At 45.2% G+C, this 23,608-nt stretch overlaps 1 pseudogene; it reads right to left on the bottom strand.

Moving 5' to 3' along the window:
- Positions 1–237: 237 nt before the first annotated feature.
- On the bottom strand, positions 238–916 carry LOC131492427 (high mobility group protein B3-like; annotated as a pseudogene).
- Between the last annotated feature and the right edge of the window lie 22,692 nt (positions 917–23,608).

Genomic DNA, 23,608 nt, shown 5'->3' with positions numbered 1-23,608 from the left:
ATCTTTAAATGCCTTGTCAAGCCAACAGCAAAGTGCACAGAGTGAGGAGAACACGAGAGCCTTTTCATTTTAAAAATGTTTGGAAATATGTACAACTTTGATACAGTTTCAGGGTGCTCCAGACCCCCATGGCTGCTTCATGTAAACCACTGACAATTTCTAGAGCACTTTGAAGAGACTACAATATGACCATGACCCAATTGTGTAATTAAACCTAACCAGGGCAACAGACACGCCTCAAATAAGAGAGGTGTCAATGACGGCGCTCCCTACTTGAAGGTATTCACAAGGAGACAGATAAACAGTTTTTTTTTTTTATTCCCCTTCCTCTTCCTCTTCTTCTTCCTCTTCCACCTTTTTTCCCCAGCAACTTTTGCAGGACCCTTTGTGCCATCAAACTTTCCTTTAGACTTATAGTCAGCGACATCCTTCTCATACTTATCCTTCAGCTTCGCTGCCTTGTTGTTGTAAGGCTGCTTTTCACTGTCACTTAAATCATTCCACATCTTGCCCAGCTTCTTTGCCACGTCTCCAATGGAGATCCCAGGGTTTGTAGATTTGATCTTGGGGCAGAGTTCTGAACAGAACAGGAAGAATCCAGATGGTGGCCTTTTGGGGGCATTAGGGTCCTTCTTCTTGCCTTCTTTGGCTGGTCCATAATCCTTCATTTCCTGATCATAGCGCACTTTGTCTGCCTTTGCCATTTCATCAAATTTAGACTTCTCTTTCCCAGACATGGTCTTCGACCTCTCAGAGCACTTCTTGGAAAATTCTGCAAAATTGACAGGGACCTCTGGGTTTTTCTTCTTCTGTTCTTCTCTGCATGTCTGCACAAAGAAGGCATAAGCAGACATCTTGCCCTTTGGTTTCTTGGGATCACCTTTAGCCATCCTGACTGTATTGTTCACTAGTCTGGGCAGCCTGCTGGGCCTTCTTCCAGTGAGTTGAAGATGAGTATCTGCTGCATTTCTTGTCCCGTGTCCTTTGATAAACTTTCCAGTTTAGTGTTTGGTGAAAGCCCATCGTGTCTCCTGGGTCTGATGGTCAACCCGAACCCATAACAACCACTGTGCTGGATGTCATGCTGTCCACCTTCAGATTCAGCATCAGACAGTGGTTCAGACCTTGGGATTTGAATCTGATGACTGGGTTCAAATCCTGGCTCTACCACTAACATGCTGTATCCCACTGGGGAGATTATTTAACCTGTGTGCCCCAAATAATACCTACCTGCTAGATTGTGAGGATAGAACGGGTTAGTCCATGATGGGTCATAGAGAAATGACTGGCACAGATTGGGGCCAATAGGGCTGTGCTCAGTGAGTATTAGTTACTATGGCTTTTACTGAGAATAACCTCTTCATTGTTATGCAGCTTTTCATGTCAAGAATACCTTCATTGCTGTTGCACATAAATGAAAATTTGGCTCGATATTATAATATTGGCTCATTCATTTTTTCTTAAGAGAAGGACCTAATTATTCTATATTTTGCTGCTGACTTTTGTATCATAATTTACCCAGAACCAGTAAATCACTTTAATTTTCAATGTTTATTCAATAGCCATTTTCTTCAATTCTATCTTTCAGTATTCTATTCCAGCTGACCTATGTGATAGTTATTCAAGAAATCAAATATTCCTCTTAATATTTTCTTCTCTCACAATTTGAGTGGATAGTCTAGTTCAATAATCTGTTTTTCTTTAGCTCTAATGCTATTTATTGCTTCTAATTCTTTGAGTTTTATGGTTTATGATACTGTTCTTAGTTCTTAGTTACCTGATATGCATAATTGTATATAACTTTCTAAAAAAAAAGTTATTTTTGATAGGAGATCCATTTCAGGTGTTGGGCTTCTTCACTTTCCCTTCCTTTTTTGATCATCATTATTCCTAAATAAAACTTTGTGGTCAGTGTTTTCATTTCTGTTTACTCATATTTCCTCATGGTTATTTTGCACATGATCAGAGTAGAAGTGATGGGACATTGGAATAAGTGCATTGTCTCTTAGCTATGGTCAGAGTGGGCTTCCCAAGTTTGATATAATTCCTACTATCTGGAAATATTAAAGAGGGGAGGGGGACTCCTGGCAGAGTAATTCTCTTGGATTTGGGGTTGGAAAAGATACTGGAGGTTGTCCTACAATTCACTTAAACTACTATACTTAGACCTCTCCTAAGAAGCTGATTGACTTCTGTCAAGCTGATGAGTGGGAGAAAATCACTTCCATCCCACCCCAGCCATGCAGGCTCTGGCAGAGGGAACCAGAGGTAGAACATCAGGCTGGATTGGGGGCATCTCCAATGAAGGATTATATGAAGGATTATAACTGGCTATCAGGTTATAGGTATGATTAATGCAAGTGGCCATCAACCTGCTTTGCCTCCCTGTTGAGGCAGAAACACTGCAGCCATGGCTGCCTGGGTCTGACTGGGAATCCAGGTAATAGAGCCAATATCTGCGTGAACACTCAGCAAGAACACAAAGAAATAGCTCTGAATTCCAGGGGAAATGTGCAGAGCTGTGACAAAGTACATTTGCAAGCCAGTCTGTGACCTGGATTAGAGATGTTACTACATCTGTACCCTGCCTAGACACTCTGGATATGGAGGACGTAAATATCTTCAGGCTGCTGCTTGGTAGCTCTGCTGTTTTCTGTGGTGGACTGCTTCTTGTTTTCTGAGGCTTTTTAATTCGAATGAGACTGAGTTGAGGGTAGAGAGACAGGACTCACTCAAGATTACTCATAGGGTTCAGACAGATTTCATTTGCCTGCATTTGTAGGCACACATCAGGAGGGGAGCAGGCCAGAGTGGGCCATGCTCTGTGTATTTGCCTTCCTATCTGCAGAGCCCGTGGGAGGAGGAACCTTTTACGTCTATAACTCACTACAGGAAAACCTGTTCATTTTAGGGATGAATAGCAGGCTTAATGAGTAGGCTCTCCATCCCTGTCTTCCAGGAAGAGTGGGGTCATCCATGTCCCCAGTCTTTCTGTTTCACAAATCAGAGCTCTGACTTGATGGCAGGTCAGCACAACTGCCTTGCCTGGGTACTTGTTCAATCAGGTACAGAGCTGGCTACTAGGGTAATGCAAATCAGGGGAGAAGGCAGCACACGGGGGTAAGTGGGTGGCAGTGGGAATGGCCTGGAGAATTTAGTGGGCATCAATGCCTAGCTTGTCTTTGAGAAAAGGGCTAAGTGGACTCCAGGTTGTCTGGGAAAAGATGCATGCACCCTTTAGGGTGCATTGAGAGGAGAAGGCAGGAAATGTGAGTAGTCCTGCCAGTCATGATGGGAGAGGGACATCTGGAGACAGGCTTGGAAGACAGAAATGAGAAGAGCACCGATGAGATTGGTGATCAGCCTTTCTAAACTAAGTCCTCAGGGGGCATTCACTTGGAACCTTCTTGTCCCTTCTCAGTATGCTGAGCTGATGGTTTCAAAGAATGTCATTGAAGCCATCATCATGACAGTGTGTCATAACATCCCCCTACGGTTTCCTTTAATATACATGTTTCTGCATATGTGGCAAATAGGCTTTGAGGTATAGAGTTAAGATTTTAGGCATAGGAGAATAAGTGTTGTTTTTTTTTTTTTTTTTTTCTTAGAGATAGCTCTGTTTTAGGGGAGGTGTATCAGAGACCTCTGACAACAAAACAAAAATGATCATATCAATAATAAAAGCTTACATACCATTGATCCTTGGTCAACATGGAATTAAACTGCATGGGTCCACCTTATATGTAGATTTTTTTTCAATAAGTACAGTATTGTCCGTGTATTTTCTCTTATGATTTGCATAACATTTTTTTTTAGCTTTTAAGAATTTGTATATAACACAATATACAAAAATTAGCTGTTTGTTATTGGCAAGTCTTCTGACCAACAGTAGGCTATTAGTAGTAGGATTTTGGGAAGTCAAAAGTTCTACATGGATTTTCAGCTGCATGGGGTTCAGTGCCCTTAACCCCCCCTGCATTATTCTATGGTTCTCCTATCAGCCATGTGCTCTAAGCACTTTGAACTCCTGTAATCTTCACAACTAGATGTAAGTGATGCCCAGAAAAATTAAGCAACTTGTCCAAGTCCACAGACTATCTGGGGGAAAGAGAATTTGAAGTGAGACAGTCTTTCTTTAGAGTCTCTGTTCTAGGGGCACCTGGGTGGCTCGGTTGGTTAAGTGTCCGACTTCACCTCAGGTCATGATCTCGCAGTCTGTGAGTTCGAGCTTTCAGATTCTGTGTCTCCCCCTCTCTCTGACCCTCCCCTGTTCATTCTGTCTCTCTCTGTCTCAAAAATAAACATTAAAAAAAATTTTAGAATATCTGTTCTTTAAAAAAAAATTTTTTTTTTTACATTTATTTCTTTTTGAGAGAGACAGAGCATGAGCAGGGGAGGAGCAGAGAGAGAGGGAGACACAGAATCAGAAGCAGGCTCTAAGCTGTCAGCATAGAGCCCAACGTGGGGCTCGAACCCACAAACTGTGAGATCATGACCTGAGCCGAAGTCGGATGCTCAACCAACTGAGCCACCCAATCGCCCCTGGAGTCTGTGTTTTAACCACTGGATAGTGTTTCCTTTCCTGCTCCTGACTCTGAGTCTTATGTAGGTCATGCGACCTTAATGGTGTCCCCTGTAAAATGAGGACCCTCAAACTGACCCCAGGGGTTTTGAAAGGATTTATTCATGGAATGCACCTAGTCCAATCAGCACCTGGTGCATAGTAGGTTGGAATGTTCCTCCATCCCTTTTGCATCCTCCTTTAGAGGACAGTGCACAATTTGTGCTTCATGGTGCCTAAAAGAAGGCGAAACGCAGCCAAAAGCAAGCATCTCCTGTGTGTAGAAACTGGGCAAATAATTAAAAAAATAAAAAAACTGGGCAATTAAATTATTCTTGTGGTAAAATGTACATAGTATTTATCATTTAACCATTTCTTAAATACTTTTTTTAATACTGATTTTTTGAGAGAGCAGGGGAAGGGCAGAGAGAGACAGACACAGAATCCGAAGCAGGATCCAGGCTCTGTGCTGGCGGCACAGAGCCCAATAAGGGGTTCAAACTTGGGAATTGTGAGATCATGACCTGGGCTGAAGTCAGACCCTCAACCGACTGAGCCACCCAGGCGCCCCACCATTTTAACCATTTTTAAGTGTACAGTTCAGTGGCATTAAGTACATTCACACTGTTCAGCTATCACCACTGCCCATCAGCAGAACGCTTTCATTTTGTGGAACTGGTATTGTTTACTGACTAAGCAATAACCCCGCGGTCGCCTGCCCCCAACCCCTGGAAACTGTCATTCTATCTTCTGTATGAATTTGACTAATCTGAGTACCTTGTATGAGTGGAATAATACATCATTTGTCCTTTTGTGACTGGCTTATTTCACTTAGCATAACGTCTTCAAGATTCATCTATGTTGTGGCATGTGTCAGAATTTCCTTCCTTTTCAAAGTTGAATAATATTCCATTGTGCGTATATTATATATCACATTTTGTAATATGTGATATTTTCATTCATATGTCAATGGACACTTAGGTTGCTTTTACCTTTGGACTGAATAATGCTGCTATGGACATGAGCATACAACTAGCTGTTTGGGTCCCTGTCTTCAAATTTTTGGGTATACACCCTGAAGTGGAATTCCTGGATCATACTGCAATTCTCTTTACAACTTTTGGGGAGCCACCATACTGTTTTTCATAATGGCTGCACCATTTTACATTCCTACAAGCAGTCCACAAGGCTTCCGGTTTCTCCGCATCCTTGCCAACACTGAAACAGAGCAATTTTAATGATTACTAAGAGCACCTGAGATAGATTTCCCTCTTCATCTAGGGGAAAGGAAAGGAAGTCAGCAGATCCAGTGTGTATCCTGATAATTCCGTTTATGATAAAAGCCTGTAGCAAGTAGACTGTTGCTGTAGAGGCTTGCTGACAAGCTGAGGCAGTTGCTAACTCAAAGGGGGAGTGAACATGGAGCTATGGTGGGAAGACCAGGGCTCTGTCCTTTCTTGGTGCCGTGCATGGTAAGACCATGCACATTCCCTTCTCTCTTGGGACTTCTGTTTCCTTGTTGGTAAATGGAGCTTGGGCTATAGGGTATCTATGACCCCTTCCTACTTGGAAAGTCTGTTGTCTCCATGAGACACCTAAAGCTGGGGGTTCTTTAGAGTCATTGGGTTTGGATTCTGGACTCACTGGAGACCTGAGTCACACAGTAGCTGTTAGGCCTGACTATGAGACCACAGGGAGTTTGGGGTGATGATAGATGGGTGAGTGCACACCCCTTCTCTGGTGGGGGGGGGTATCCTTTCCCTGAATGGAGCTGACTGCCCCCTTGTGGGAATGTTGACCCAATGTTGGGTGGATCTCCTTTGATTTCTCAAGAAAAGCCAGAACGCCATGGTTTTAAAGTGGAATTTTCCAAGAAATATTGGTGATTAACGCGAAACTTTAAAAACACCCTAAGAGCCTAACAAAACATTCTCAGACCAGATTTGACATAAAGCTCACTGTTGACACCTCCTGGTCTCAGGCAGCAAGCTGCAAACATTGGTGTAGGGACCACCCAGGCTGGACCGCGAAGAGGCCTCCCTGACCACTGATGTTCTTCTCAGACAAACCCACAATTCCTGTCAGATCTCCAGGCTGTGTGGCGCACACATCCAGTGGATGCTGAGGGAGGAACCGTAACAGTGCCCTTTTGTGGTCCTCATTGTGTTCTCCCCTCTTTGTCAGGAGAAGCCAGAAAGAAGATGTAGCCAGCCACATGGAGGTTCTGGTGTTTTGGCATGTTTCATGCTCTTTAGAATATTCCAAATTGAGTGAAATAGCACCATGTGTCTCCTCAATTTTGATACTACACCTATTGATATTTTGTTTATATACCTAGGTGTTGTGACAACAAATATGGTAAAGTCAGAATGCTGGCAGTAGTTGACATTCCCCTTGCACTTTCTACAGCATCATTAGAGACCCCCAGGCTGATAAAATTGTTAGCATTTGCCTGGTATAAATGTTTTCTGTGTCTTTAACAAACTGTCTTTTTTTCCCCCCCTTATTATGCTTTCCAATGATTAATCTCATTCTTGCCATCTTATTTTGTTTTCTGTTACTCTTTCTCCTGCTCCCCTTTACTCCCCTGAATTGATCAAGCATTCTTCGTTTTGTTTTTCCTCTTTTGGGGTTTTGTCATTCAGAATCTTTACCTCTACCCCCAGCATACTTTGATTTCCCTCTTCTCCTACATGCCCCACATTTTATTTTGAGATTGTCTCGCTTCTTAAAAAAATTGGAATCAAGGGTTACTTAGACTTCAAGTCTTAGTGATTCCTTATTTCTTGCATTTAATTTTCTTATTTGTAACATTTTTCTAGTATATACTCCATTCTCTCAAAGGTGTTCGGTGAGATAAATTTTTGAATCCTTGTATGTCCATACATGTTTATACTATTTCCCCCTCTTGAATATTAATTTGGCTGGAGATAGGATTTTAGGTTCAAAATAATTTTCCTCAAAATTTTGAAGATTTACCTTTTTGGTATCCAGTGTTTCCGACAAGAAGTATAATGCCATTCTGATTTTCATTCTACTGAGTAAAAAAATTGTGGAAGCTTTTGAGGATTTTCTGTCTATCCTTGGTGTTCTAAACCATTGCCATTGTGTTCTCGGTGTGCTTCTTGGTGAGAATCTTTAGTTTGAATGTAATGTTTTTTCAATCCTGAGAAATTTTTGATTAGTTCATCCCCTTTGTTCTCTCTGCATTTTCCTTCTGCAACTTTTATTGAATTGTGACACTAGAAGTTTTAGGTATATTCCCCATGTTTCAGTAATCTCTGCCCAAACCACTAAAAAATTTAGTGACTTAAAATGGCAACAACTTATGTTTCATGATTCTGGAGTTGATGAAGCTGTGATCCTGCTCTGTGAAATGTTGGCTGGGGTCACCCATGTGGCTGCATTCACCTGGGAACTTAGCAAGGGTACCCAGGTTCTTTCCCTGTAGCCATGTGGTGTCATCCTTCAGAGCCTTTCTATGTGGCCCTTTTCTCCAACAAGGTAGCTTGGGCTTCCTTACAACATGGCAGCTAGGTTTCAAGAGGGCATTCTAAGAGGATAGGCCCCTGTTTGCATCAACCCTGATAATGTCCTGTTGGACAATTGCAAGTCACACAGCCAAGCCTGAGTCAGTGTGGGAAAGTGCTCTACAAGGACGTAAATACTGAGAGGGTTTTCTGGAGGTGAGCAATGTCAATCAAAGTTGGGGTGCTGATAGTTCGTCTTCTAAGTGGAAGATTTTTGTTCAGAGATTTAATGCCTGCCTGAGAAACACTGCCCAGCTTCTCATAGGGGTGCACACTTCTTGGTCTAGTCCTTGGGGACCATCCCTGTCACCTACTAATGGGTTCTGGTGGGGGATAGGAAGCTCTCACCTTCTTAGCCCTGATTTAGCATCCAAATTAATTTTCTCCCTGAGTGCTTTGTGGCCCTTCATTCTTTTTTCTCTCAGCCCCTAAGTGTCCCAGTCTTGACCTGCATTGTTTTAGGCAGTGACTTTCTTCTTCTCCTTGGCTGTATCCTTCTCAGTCTTCTCCTTTCCTTTTCTTTCCCACTGGAGATGTGATGATGTCCTTTGAGAGTATAAATTAGGTTTTTTGCCAGAAATAGACTTACTTTATCTACTCCCTACCAGAGATGTTTCACTAAGTCTTTGATTTAAATAACCACCTTTTAATTACATTGAACAAATATTTGTTGAACAGCTTAATTAATGTACAAGACTTTATTGGTTGGGCTTAATGAAATCTTTTATTGGAAGCCTTAGTGTTGCAGGTACTCTGAGAGGTCACCTAGACTAGTGATTCTTAAACTTTGCTTAAAATCCATCGGTTTTTCATGGCACTTTTGATAAAACCCAATTTTCTTAGTATTGTGTGAATAACCATTTGTGGTCTATACAGTGCTTAATTGTACGGTCTCCTACCTTTAATTCTTCTATATCAGCCAATCTTTATTCAGTTCTTCAAAAGTCAGCATACCCACACCTGTCTGTGTGTCTATTTTGGGCCTCTAGAAAAGTAAGGCTTTATATCAGGAAGAATCTTTTCAGTAGCTAGTCATCCATCCATCCATCCATCCATCCTGTCTTCTTCCATCTCTCCAGGCAGACTGCCACATGCAGTGCCTCATTTGAATGTGTCTGGAGTCTTGAAAGCTCAACTACAACTCTACAAAGGGACCCTGAGGATCTAGCAGGGGAGTGAAGTTACTCCTATACTCTTGACTGAAGAATGGTCCTTCTCGATCTGGGAAGGTCATGCTTTTCAGCTGGGTATGCAGCTTTGGGAGGGATGCACGTGGAGTGGTGAGGGAGGAAGGGGATACCCGCCTAGCCAGCCAGACCAGCTGAGTCAGCACTGGCAATCAATGGAGTGACTAGATCACCCTCACATCCAGTAGCTAGTCATTGTAACACATCCTTTAGACCCAGTTTCTCTGGAATATCAACCATGACATCCCCACAAGGCCAAACATGGATTTAAAATTTCTGATGTGCTTAAAATTCTCCTGAGAACTGATCATTCTGCAGTGTAATTACACATGGATTGGCCCACCCAATTGACCATGAATGGCAGGAGGGCAGGGATTGTACTGGCCATCCAGCCTGTTACACATTACTGAACATCCTGCCTAGTACTGTTCCTGGAGCATGGTTGACACATAGGAACTGTTTTCTGAGTGATTGCATTAATATGCTTCTGAAGACTACAAAATCTGAAGAAGATTTGGATCGTTAGCCTGTATTTAAACATGTTGAGAATCTTATTTAATGCTTTCATCTATTAGGGTTTGAAAAAAAATCTAACTGAAAAGTTTCAAAATCCTGCCCTGAGACAAAACTTTCATTTTATAGATGCAGTGGATTCCAGCATGGGGGCTAACTTACATATCTTTGTGAGAGCCAGAAGTAGGTCATCATCCCAGTTCTGTGACACAGCCTCTACAGTGGTTTATGTGGGGTGGCTTTGCCATCTGACCTACCCTGACACATAGCCCTACATATTCTGTCCATAGCCTTTAAGATGGTACCTGGTGGCTTCTGCTGGGATGAAAACTGACTCCATAAATGTTCCCTCATGAATGCTATTTCCTAGGACACTTGAATACCAAACCCTAATGGGGCTTGAGCAGAAAAGGCTCAACAAATCTATTAATATCATGTGAATACTTTGAAGAGGTTCCAGTCTTTCTGTAGCAGATTCTGAAGCCTGTCATGTGTATCAGATGTCTCCACCTGTATGTCAGTCACCATGGTCAAGTGAGGTAGGCAGGGTGGTTTTTGTTGTTTTCATTTATAGGTAGGGAAGTTAAGACAAGACTATGACGTGAGCTGGACCAAGACAGTGAAGGGCAGAGCCACGAAGGAGTTGGGACTCACTGCTGTCCCTCCTGGGGATCACACTGCTGCTAACCGACTGGCTTAACAAGTACCCAATGTTCCTCTTGACTGGAGGAAAGCCACAACACAAATCGACACAAAATAATCATTCATTTCTGGAGAGGATGTTAAGTAGGTCTTGTCTTAGACATTCGGTGGGGACCTATGAAGGCACTTTGCTGTGGTGTACCACCCAGTCCCATCCTTCAGGATGGAGTCCCTTGGGCCACCTGCTGCTGGAAGAGCTGGCTCCAATGACTCTCGACAGCATCCTTCCCTGGGAAATTTTTGAGGGAGTTACCTTTGCCCAAATTTGTGCCCCACTCCATGGGGGCAGCCTATATCTAGCTATAAGGTACAGATACATGACCCCCTTGCTGTCATCTGAGAAAGGCTGATCCAGCTTCAGAGCTTCCTGGGAGATAAGCTGAGGGCTGATGCAACTGTATGGAAGTTCAACTTCTCCCTCTCTAGTCTGTCCCTTTCCTTCTTTACTGGAGTTGCTCTTGGCTGTGCTCTTGGTGTAAATTTCCATTTCAGAGTCTATTCCCCCAGAACCCAACCTACACAGAGATATCAATGAGCTGGGCATCACCCACTCTTATGAGGGAATGATGCAAGTTCTTCTCCATCATCAAGTTGAGAGGGAGGAGGAGCTTTGGAGAATCCCAAAAAGAGCATGAAATGTGTTCCCTGGATTTTTGAGCACGTGGATATGGAGACTTAACCCACACCTGGAACGGTCTTCAGTTGGGACACTTCCTGGGGTTAGATCTGACAGCTGGGCAGGGAGACAGGAGTGGGAGTGAGTAGCAGGTGTGGGTTCCTTGGGAAAGAGACTTCAGGCACCTTGAAAGGTTCTTTACCCAAGAGGCTGGCCTGGAGGGGTGAAATGACCCCTCTCTGGACTGCCGGATGCCAGGGCATGGTTCTATTTATTAGCTAGAAAAGGCAATATCCGTGCCAGGGAGTGCAGGCAGGATGTCCCTGCCATATAGGGTCTTGGAAGAAAACCCACAAGAGCTCCAATAGGACAAAAGAGTCAGTTTTTGAGTGTCTGCTATGACAGAGGGCTTTAAAAAACCCAGAGAGGACTGGGAATAGCACCAGGCATATCAGATACTTTGATATTCTTTTCCCATGGCTCTTCTCCCTTCCCTAATGTCAGAGCAGCCAGGAGCAATACAGTGCATGGGGGGAAGGATGATAGAGCCTGGGGCGATGCATAAGAAAAAGGTAAAGGAGAAAAAGACTAATTTTCCTCCTCTTCCTATTATAGGCTCTTTGTCCTGTCCAGAGAAACCATCACCTGTTATGGTTTGGGGAGAGAAGTTTTAAGCTGGATAAGAGATGGAAGTTATGGTGTTCAAGCTGATGGTTTTTTGTATTTGTTTTTGCTTTGGAACATGAGACTACTTGTTAGTATCTGAGAATGACTGAGAAAGCTCTGGGACCTGCCAGGGATTTCATTCAGGGACAGACATGTTCGATTTGGCTGAGCAGGTTAAGAGGAGACCCAATGAGAAGGCCCCCTACTGAGTCTAGCTAATTCAATAAACAGGTTTCACTCTGCTTCCTTTTTTTGTTAATTTCCGGCTGGGACCATGCTGAGGGCATGTGGCAAGGAGGTAGTGTGTCAAATCCTTTGATCTGGAAGGTTTTCTTAGCACAGTATTCTTCCAAGGGTGTTTTGGAGTCTGTGATGTTAATGAGTATTACTTTAAAAGGGTTCTTTGGGGTCAAATAATTTGGGGACCATTGGGCTAAAGAAAACTCTGGTATTCTTTGATTTTTCAGAGCCTTTAAGACACTAATATACATTGTGAACTCCTAGGGTAGGCTTTCCCAACTGAAACTCATTTGATGGTAATATCATTTTTCTGATGAATATGTTAGGCCTAGCATTTCTGGATACATATGGGAATAGATGAATTTTTGGAGCATACTTCCCTGTACTAGTATGTCAGAGCAGTGCTTTTTGGTCACAAATAGATGGTAGGATAATACAGAAGATATATTGCCTTGGGTTTGGGTTGCTCTAAGAAAAACACCATAGGGGCATCTGGGTGGCTCACCCAGTTAAGCGGAGTCCAGTTTTGGCTCAGGTTCATGAGTTTGAGTCCTCACTGGGGTCTGCACTGACAGTGTGGAGCCTGCTTCGGATCCTTTCTCCCTCTCTTTCTGCCCCTCCCCTGGTCACGTTTTTCTCTCAAGAATAAATGTTAAAAACAACAACAAAATAACAAACTACCATAGAAGGGGTGGCTTAAACAGCACATTTGTTTCTCACAATTTGGAGGCTGGGAAGTCCAAGATCAAGTCACTGGTAGATTCTGTGTGTGGTGAAGGCCCACTTCCTACTTCATATACGGCTGTCATCTTGTGTCCTCATGTGGTAAAGGGCAGAACACACTGGGCTCTAAATTTCCTTATAAGGGGCACCAGTCACATCATGGAAGGCCCTGCCCTTGATTTGATAACCTCTCAAGGGCCCTGCCTCCAAACACCATCACATTGGGGATTAGATTTCAACATATGAATTTTGGGGGGACACAGTCTATAATAAAGCTTAAGGTTTTCATCCTTGCCTCTCCAACTAGGTATGCCATGTAACAATTTCAGGTCTGATCTAACTCACCATTTTGGGCTGGGAACTTCCTCTAAAAGGGGCTTCCATACATTTTCTTGCGGGTGCACACTGTGGAGCATCACAGAACAGCAGTGGGAATGGTACCCCTTGGGGCTGGGCAGATATGTCCTCCTGCCCTGTGAGGCTCTTTCTGGAAAATGAGGCAGATGTCCTGCTTGCTCTCATACACCAGTACTTGTATTGGGATTCTATTGGCCAGCATCTTGAGGCTAATTCCACTTGTAGCTGGACCACCTCCACCAGCATTGTGCCATTTTCTCTTCTAGTTTGCTTGGAATACGTTTTCTAATTCCTGGAGTACAGTCACATGGCCTTTTAGAAGAGTTACTCAGGGTGTGGGGGAATGACTCACGGAATCAACACTTCAGTTATGAGACATAGAACGTGCTGGATTCAGGCAAAGACAGAGGTAGCACTCAGAGGGAAGCAGGGAGTAGATGTGAACAGCGGCATCTGTCATTGAGACAAGAGCCCAGAGGAGAAAATATCATACAGCTAGGAAAATCCTTTTCAAGGTTCAACTTATTATTTCCTCTGTCCCACATGTGTGACTTTTGCCCTTGCTGTAGAAATCCTATTGATTTATAATAAAGCTGTGCTCACGGAAGGGAAATGAGTGCGCAGGAGTGCATGACTGAGTTATTGTGCTTATCACTAGTACTTGGTGGAACTTGGGAAATTACTGTGGGAAGTTTGCCCCCCCCCCCCTCATTTCCCCCATGTGGAACAGTTCCCAGAAGCCACAGAGCTTGGATCAGCCCCGCCCCCCACTGTGAGGAGAAAAACAACTTTTGTTTTTTTGAGTTGCTACCTAGGCATTTTGCTGGATGATAACCCTGCTCATGCCGAGTCTGGATGTTCAGATGAGGAGTTGAGTTCAGGAAGCCTGCTGTAAGTTCCCACTTCACTTTTCCTGGGGATACCTTTTAAAATAACCAGAGTTAAGCCTGTGAAAATTTAGTGACCTCAATCCCAGCTACCTCATAAGTAATAGGTGCTTGGTCCCCTGCTCACTCTCTCCTCCTCACCATTTCTGGGATCTGTAAGTAAGAAATCTTGTGACTCTCCTTCCTTTGTGCAGGCATATCGAAACTGTGTTTTTAATCAAAGCGAGCTTATTGGCTTTGCTTCCCCCAAAGTGGGAGCTTAGATGCTGGGGAACTATCTCCTGACTCCCTGTGTGGGTGGCTCGTGCTGCCCCATTCAGTGGGTTATAATCTGCACATTCTTACTTTGGTCCACCAGCTGTGGGTCTCCCAACACATCTCTATGTGATGTTTCACCTCTTCTGAGGTATCTTTGTGTTTCCGGAGCCACCAGGGGTGCTACAGAGGATAAGGGAACATAACACAATTTTTAGAGGAGTTAAAAAAAAAACAAACCTGCAAGCATCTCAACGGACGAACAGGGTACCTACAAAGGAAGAAACCTCTGCTCACCTCAGATTCCCCTCCAGCACAGAACCACCATCTCCAGAGGCTTAAATGAAGAAGCTTGTGACCTGAGAATTCTGTGTTCAGCTAAATTGTCTTTCATGTGTGAATCCATAAAAAGATTCAGAAATGCAATGGTTTAGAAAGTATGCCACTTTTTTATTCTTCCTAGAAACTGTGCTAAGATGTATTCCAGCTGACTAGGAGAGAATCAGGCATTCAAAAGCGGATGATAGCATACACCAAAAAGGAAATCTTGGTATGTTCCAAAGAACATAAGATGGCCCAAGCCATATTTCCTGACTGGGATACCATAGAATTAAAGTCCATAATAAATGAAATAAATTTCATGAATAACTACTGGATGAAAGATGACCTAAAAATGCAATTATATTCTATTTAGAAAATGAGGAATTTGGCACACGTGGAAAAATTTCACAAATCATAATCATTTATGAAAAGTTTTCTGGGTGACTGTCATTGTGCCAGACACAACGTGGTGGGATCGGGACGTGAGTCACCACCTTCTGAGAAGAAAATGATGGAAATAGGCACACACCCTGGAGAGGCCTTTGTCACCCGAACTGTCCTGGAATCAGGGAAGCCTTCAGAGAGGGTAGATGAACTCATTTGATATGACTTAGCTGAGGAAGAAAATGAGCTGTAGGAATGTCTCCCTTAGAGGTGGAATCAAAGCAGCAAGATGGAACCAGAGAAAGGGAGCCAGCCTGGAGATACAAAGACACTTGCCTCCGTCCCCAAATCCCTGTTCACAGGGCCCTTGCCTGCATTGCCCATGCCCCTCCAAGATGCCAACCCACCTGTAGAACAGCTTCCTGTGCTGCCTGCTTGTGATCACTAAAGTCAATCCAAAGCCTTACCCTTGTGGGCCCCTTGGGAGTTCCTCAGAGCCACACCTAAGTGTAAGGGCAGGAAGCCTGGGGGAGGGGCTGTCAGATGCCATCACAGAGGCCTGCAGAGACCTTCCAGTCCTCTCACTGACCCACTCAGCACCTCTTCCCCAAGCTCACGTGGCATGCCCACCCTTTTTCTGTTTAACCGCTGTATCCCTTTCCTCACCTGTTGCACACAGGAGTCCCCACAGCAGTGGTGGGAATGGTACCCAGTGAGCTGGGCAGGGGCATAGCCTGTTTCCCTATGAGGCTGTCCTCCTGTGGAGCTCCTTCTGGAAAACAAGGCTGGTGTCCTGTTTGCTCTCACATCCCCAGGTATGCTTTGTACAGCCTCATGACCCACCCCCCCCCACCCCAACACTGAGGCCTGCTGATAACTCAGGATGTGATCCTTCCCCTTCTCCTTCCCCACGGGTGACGCTGCCACCCTCAGGGTTTCCCCAGGGGTAAGAGAACACTGTGGCTGCTGAGACAGTGCATGCATAGCTTCTGGTTGTGCTGGATGCACTCTCCGAGAATCTGGGGCCAGCTCAGTCTGTTGGTGCTGCAGCAGCTCTGGTGCCTTTGGGCCCCCCAGCACCTGCTGCCCTGCCTCAGCCCTACTCCCTGGCCCCTGGCACTGCTGTGCGGCCTGCCTCTGTGCTGCTTTTCTGCCTTCGGCCTCACACACACTCCTTGATCCCCAGGTGTCAGCTAGAGGGTGACTTTTCTATGACACAAATCTGGCCATGTTTCTTTCCTTCAGTTCGTTCGGGGCCTGCCCCTTAGGTTTTTGGGTAATACCAAAATGCTTGGGGTGGATGTATATCTCTGTGTTTTCTGGGCTTACCTCGTTTCTTTTTCCTTTCAGACTCTTTATTCTAGCCTCATGGAATGACTCGGTCTTCCCCACCTTTATGTATGCCCTGTGCACTGTCTGATCTGCCTCTCTCCATCTCGGAGGAGAAACTATTTCTCATGCTACGGGTCTTAGCTCACACATTAGTTTAGTAGGAAAGCTGCCTTTGGTCCCTGAGGCCTAGCTTCGGTACCGTCTTTGAACTCTGTGGATATACTCTGTCTCCCCCATGACAGCAGGTGTCCCGTTGAGTTGTATGTGCTTAAATTGTGTTACACTCCCCCACCCTTCCCAAAAGATGGGAAGTTCTATTAGGGCAGGAGCTTTCTTCTAATTGTCTTTTATTTGGAGCATGTGGCCTACTCATGTGCCGGGCACATAACTGGTGTTCAACAAATGCTTGCAGAATCACAGGGTGAATAGTGGGTGTGTAGTCACCCTGCTGGCTGCTGCATCTGCCCCAGGAAAATGGCTGCACTTTGGAGGTTGTCCATCTCTTGTTGGCTCTACAGCCCTCAGGTGAGTGGGCTGTTCACCTGGAGGGTTCACAACCTCCTGAGGGAGCTGAGAAAGTCCAGTGTGTGTCCAAGGACTTACTGGAGTGTGCCTGGAAAAGGGAGGGCATGTGACAGCAGGGTCTCTTAGGTGAACCACACTTTGCAGAGTGCCTGAGTGTGATTGGACTGACATCCAAATGCCTTGCATGTGTAGTGGGAACCCACATGCAGGTTATCGGCATTCCCATCCTGAACCCGGGATCTGGAGGAGCTGAGTAGGACATTGAATGATTTGCCAGTCTCTGTGTCAGACCTCTAAGTGGTTGGGCAGTTTGGACTGTGCCAAGGGGAATTCATATTGGACAAGTTAGTCCCTGCCAGCCTTTGAATTGTACCCAGCGGATTTTTAAAGAAATGGCAACTGCAACAGGGGATTTTAGGTTTTCAACAAACTCCATTTCCTTCTTTCCTCCCTGCCTGCCCCCCCCCCCCCTCACCGATGATAGCTTGAATACATTTCTTAGTACCCCCTTGTGGTTAGGTTAGAGTTTTGGCAAGTGGAATGTGGGTGGAAGTGCTGTGTGCCATTTTATGGCCTGGCATCTAAAATTTTTTCTGTGGGGTAAGTACTGTCTCGTGGCTCTCTTTGGCCTTGTTGGCCAGCTGGAGGCAGAAGATCCAGTGTAGAATTCCATAGCCTTGGAGGCTCTGAGGCATCTAGGAGGGTGAGGAACCAATACATGGAAAGATCCTGGGTCCCTGGAGGGCTGCACGCAGCAGGGAGACTCTTGCTCACTCTTCTTCCCTGCTGACACAGTGTGGTCTGTGATGGAAGAAGTGAACCCTTGTTGTATTGGGCTACTGAGGGTTGGGGGCTATTGGTCAAAGCACTAAGTCTACTCTGACTAGCACAGTGGCCTCTGAGCCAACTTCATCTCCAGATCATTCCTCCTGTCTCAGCTTCCTGAATTTCCAGCTTTACTCCAGCTACTTAGAAGACAAGGTTAAGAGCAGGCAGAGGGCCTACTACCAGAGTGTTGGTGCAGATACTAGAGGTTCAAGGGAAGGGGGGTCTTACGTGTTTGCTCTGTGTGCTGCTTCTCTGTCATTGTGATGTGCTAAGGCCTGCAGAAAATTGTTTCCTCAGAGTGTGGCTACGGCTTGTATCAGCATGGCTAGCATGGTACCTGTCATTTCCAGATGTGCTTTATGCTCAAGGACCAGGCTTTGGGGCCCTCCCATTCCTGCAGAGCCCCTGTGTTCATGCACTGAGCATTAGGGGCCATGACCTGGGGGAGAGAACCTGTTTTGGGGCACCAAGCTGCTGTCCAAGCCATGAAGAAAGTATCCATTTCTTTTCTGTTGTGGTGAATTCCATCCTAGGAGTCAAATAGAAGCTTAAAGCCTTGCTTTCCTACTTGAGTAAATTTGGGTGATCTTAATACCTTTGAGGGCCATTTTCTACTTCTCAATCGATAAATACATACACACACACCTATATAAATAATATACCGTTATTTTATTTATTTTCATTTAGCTATTGGTTGAGAACAAGATAATTTTTACACGGTCCCTAGTATAGTACCTAGTCCTAAACCTGTTGATTCTTTTTTTAAATTTTTATTTAAATCCTAAGTTAGTGAACATACAGTGTAATAATTTTAGGAGTAGAATTTAGTGATTGACGACTTAAAATAACAGCCAGTTCTCTTCCCAGTGTCCTCAATGCCCATCACCCCCAACCTCTCCTCCAACAACCCTCAGTTCTCTAAGAGTCTTTTATGGCGTGCCTCCTCCTCTTTTTTAATCATATTTTTCCTCCCCTTCCCCTGCGTTCATCTGTTTTGTTTCTTAAATTCCACAAGTGAAATCTTACTTCTGTGACTTTGCTTAGCATAATATAATCTAGTTCCATCCACATTGTTGTAGATTGCAAGATTTCATTCTTTTTGATTGGTGAGTAATATTCCATATTATTGAGTACTTTTGTCAGACTTTACATGTGTTAACTCCTTTAACCTTCCAACAAGCCTGTGAGTTAGGCTCCATTACCAGTCCCATTTTAGGATGAGGAAGCTTGAGGCAGTTATGTACTTTTTACAGTTCATCTGACTGTAATGTTAGAGCTGACATTGAGCCCACATAATCAAGAGTCCCTGGTCTTAACTATCAGGTCAAAAAGATGAGGGGCACAGGAGAAGGAGGAGGATGTTGATATTATCATCATCTGGTTTCTCCACCCTTTCTGGAGGTGATGTGCCAGGGCCTACAGGAAATTGACTCCTCAGAGTGTGGCTACAGCACCTTTTGTCCACAGGAAAATAGGGCTATGGCTGAGAGATTCCCTTTCTCTCTGGATTCCATGGATCCCGTTTTGGGCAGCTTAAGGGTCTTCAGATGTAAGAAAGGGGATCTCTGTTGGCTCACTCAAAGTGACTTTGCACAATGGCAGTCTTGCCATCCCAGCACTGGTGCCAAGGAACTGGCTTGGGCAGAAGAATGCAGACTGGCACTTCCGGGTAAGGGGCACTGCTTCTCTTGCCGGCACCACCTACGGCTTCTGTCAGGAAATGCCCGAGGAGGTGCCATTTCTGTGGGGCAGTTTTGGAGGGTCCCGAAGTCTTCCCTATCACTGATTTGCTGCTGCCGTAAGTGAACGTGACTGGAGAAGCCAAGACTTCCCTGGACTTCTACCATTCTCTGTGGCTCATGGCCCTGCCCTGCTCCTGTTGCAAGCAAACCAGACTCCAGCAGTGCCAGCAGGTCAGTGTTCTGGGTGAAGGCTTGCTAGAGCCCGTCCAGTACCGCCAGCTGGAGTCTTAGCAGTCCTCATCCTTAGTAAAGAATGCACTGCATGTGGACACTGATGTTAGACACATGATGGCCAACTGCAGTAAATCTAGGTCAGGAGGCCCAGTGCATACGTTTGGGATTTTAGTGGCTGCCTCTGTCTCGGTGTCACCCAGCACACGTGGTGGTGACAGCTGCCTCTGGGGCGGGGGGCGTTGGGCCTCACCTTTCCCTGATAGGGTCAGTTTAGCTGGGAGTCAGTGCTGGAGAAGCATATGCAGGATATCATAACCAGATAATCAAAACCACTCTTATGGACTATGTCTCCTCAAATTTGTATATTGAAGCACTAACTTCCACTGTGACTAGTGTTTGGAGATAAGGCCTTCACAGAAGTAATTAGGATTGAATGAGGTCATAAGGGTAGGGCTTTGATCCCCCAGGGAAGAGAGGCCAGAGCTTGCTCACTCTCCATGTGCATGCACTGACGAAAGGCTGTGTGAACACACAGCAATATGAACAGAAAGCGAGAAGGTGGCCTTCTACCAGCCAGGAAGAGAGCTCTCGCCGGAGCCTGGCCCAGACTTCAAGCATCCAGAAGCATGAAAGAAATTTCTGTTCCCCAAGCATCTGGTCTATGGTATTTTGTTACAACAGCCTGAGTGGACTAAGACAACCACCTTCATCTGCCCCAGGAATGTAGTGTTTTCCACGTGTGGACTCTGGTAAGAGCTTCACTCATGGCCTTACCTGTTTTTAGACCTCTGGTCCCAGGCGTATCCACTGATGCCAGGGCCACGCCACCTGTTGCACACCCACCTTTGTGTGAAGATGAGCCCTGAACCTTCTGCTGATCTAGCCCTCATCTCCACTCCTATGACCAAAGGAAGAAGTCGAATTTCCACACCATCAGTGACTCTCAGGCCACCCTGAATTCATTCCCCATGAATTTACTGTGTATCAATTTGGGCAGGCATCGCTGGCCCTGGTGAGGCAGTCACGAATGAAAGAGATGGGATCCCTTCTTTCATACAATTGATGTTCTCTGAGGAAAGACAGGGTATATGTACACAACAAACGGGATAATTTAGAAGGTCACTGTGCTAAGAAGGAACATTGAAGCTTAATGATGTGACAGTGAGTGAGGGTCTTGTGCTTCAATTGCTCAGGGAACGTTCCTCTGAAGTGGTGATGTTTGTATTATAATCTGAACAGAAGCAGTCAGTTGAGCTAGGATCTGGAAAGAATGGTCCAGGGAGAGGAAAGAGCAAGTTTAAATTCTCTGAGGGAATGAGCTTGGGAAGCTTGAGGTGGATCTCAGCCATGGCATCTGCAGGAACCCCTGTCCTTAGCTGTGCATGTGTAGGATATGAGCCTAGAGACTCCATTGCTTAATTTTTGGTGTTCCCTGCAATTCTGTGATGATGGTTATGGCTTACAGTGTCTCCCCAACCCAAACCTGGGCTGTGAATCCAAGTGCTAGGATGAGAGCCCCAAGGTAGTCCTAGGTATTGGGGTTCACAGATACGGTGTGAGGTAGATATTGCATCCCTTCTGGGACTCTGTCTCAAACATATCTGCTCAAAAGTGATAACTAGACAAAGATAATTTAAAAAGAAAGGAAAAACCAACTAGTCTCCTCTCTGAGAAGGTCATCAAAGAATTGAGCTGTGACTTTTTCCCTTTGACATTGATTTGGAACACCCAAAGCTTCCTGGTCTTAGTTTGCTGTGTGTACTGGAGGCCATGTTCAGAGGGCTCACTTGAGCAGCAGAGGGGGGGCGGGGTATCTGAGCCAAGGAGGACCCCATCTTGTATTATATTGCAGAAGGTATCATAGAAGATGAGGGGAGTTGAGATTTGTTCTCTCCCCACTGTGCTATGGTGTCAGAATGAAATAGGCCCCAGGGGATATCAGGAGCTTGGGCTGTGTCCTCCCTAGCATGTATCTGTCAGGCCAGATTTCCTCCTGCCTGGCTCCTTGCTACCTCACTCCAGGTATGTCTCTTTAGTCTTGAGCCCAGGCAAGAGCTAAGTGTCACAGTCTGTCTTTGGTTTCTTACATGACCCAGATACTGTTGAGTTTGAGAGACCTGAGTTTGAATACCATCTCTATAATTGTGTGACCTTGACTGTCACTGAACTTCTCAGAATCTCCATGTATTTCTCTGTAAATTGAATTACTGTAAGGATTCCAAGAAATCAAGTTACCTAATGTGTGTAAGCCACCTAGTCTTATGCCGAGCACACAGATCTCCTCTCTAGGATTGTACTCCACTTGACTTGCCACAGACTGGCTACTGCCTTAAGAGCTGGCCTGTCCTGCTAATTGCTGAGAATGTCTCCATTTCCCCACGGAAGATGGAGAAATTGATGAGGATATGAATCGTCTGTATCCTGTGGATGTGATGATGTGGGCTCCAAGGCCAACCTGGCTGTTTCCTATATATAATACCAGACACACTCTCTCTCCTTCTCTTCTGCCTGGTGTTTGATGCTTACTGCCTGGGAAGAATTGTGTTGTTAAAACAGGTGACTTTTCTGCCAGCCCAGTCTTGTGACTTGGGGGTCAGAAACATAGATCCTACTCTTGTATACAAGATGGGGTGGGGCTGGACATTAATGGGACCAGAATCCAGTCATCTCTCTTTCACAGCCCTGCATGTTTTCACTCACACCTAGGGCTGCCTGAGTATCAGGGGAGCTGGCTTTTCCCCGTTGTCTGAGATCAGAGCCAGCCTGTCACCTATGGTGACATTCAGAGCTGGCAATTACCCAATACAATGCCCAACCACCCTCAAACTTAATACAGAAATCAGGTGTGTTGTGAAAGGGCCTGGAAAGGCTTTAATTTTTGCAGCCGTCTAAGGCTCTGTGCTGACTGGAGTGTCCCTGGCACAAAAGCAGTGTCCATCATGTGTTTTGCTGAATACAACACTTATCCCAGCTGTGCAATCTTTCCAGACAGCTTGACAGTGAGGCTCAATCAAGGCTCAGAACTTCTCCTTCCAGCCCCTCGGACCTGCTCTTGCTTCCCTCTTTCTGGGAGAAAGAATGAATCCATTGTTGGGTGTTTCTCTGATGCTTCGCATTGGCTGGCAGGAGGTATCTGCTAATGCTTGTGACTTATGAGGTGGTGCCCCATCACCTTGCAGTCCAGTTTTCTTGGCAGGGAGATCATTAGACTGTCACTTTCTCTAGTTCTCTTCTCCTTTCTAGCCACTGAAGCAGGAAAACAGTTGCTTTGGGAAAATTTCAGAATTTCTGCTTAAATTGACAACTTGAGAGACTTTGAGGTCCATTAAGTCTTTCCTCTAGTCTCAAAGCTGAGTAAGCTGGGGGTTGGCTCCACAGGTATTAACTGGAAATCTGAACTTAAGTATGCTACTTAGACAAATAGCTCCGGGGAGGAGGGCTTGCTTTGCAGTCAGCCACAAGTAAATCAAGGAAGCACTGAGCTGGCATACATCTTTGACCTTCCTCAGTGATATTTGGGGAATCACAGAGGAAGTGCTTAAAAGAAAAGTTTTCACAGTGGATCCGAGTAGGCTATGTTTGGTCTATTGGCAAAATGCTATACTTCCTGCAAGAGTGGTCACAACTTAGGTGGCTTATCTGCAAGGTAGGTGGAGCCACTGTGGAGCTGAGGAAATAGATACAGAGCTTCAAGAAAATTCCCCAAAGGATGGCCAGCTGCTCACTTTATAGACTTTCAAAGGAGTATGGGGACTCTGGTCTAATTGTGGAAGCATCCAAGTCAGGTGGTGTGCCTGGTGGGTGTAGGATGCTAGCCAGGAGTTAAAGTGAGTCAGAGTCCAACCCAAATTGGTGAAGGGGGTGCTGGTATCCTAGCTGAATGTTGTGGTTCAAGACATGATGGCAGTGGTTCCAAGCTGGTGTGCTGGACAAGATATTAGGCAGACTGAGTTGTAGAGCAGCTCTGGGACACAGGACTCGTGGAACCCAGCACCTCCCCACCCCCCCCCCCCACCCCCCCACCCCCCCACCCCTCCCAGTGCTGGTGAATTCCAGCTTCCTGAG

This window comes from Neofelis nebulosa, chromosome 13 (genome assembly GCF_028018385.1).
Source record: "Neofelis nebulosa isolate mNeoNeb1 chromosome 13, mNeoNeb1.pri, whole genome shotgun sequence".
NCBI lineage: Eukaryota > Metazoa > Chordata > Mammalia > Carnivora > Felidae > Neofelis > Neofelis nebulosa.
Note: the sequence above shows the minus strand (reverse complement) of the source record. Positions and strands in the feature narration are given on the sequence as shown.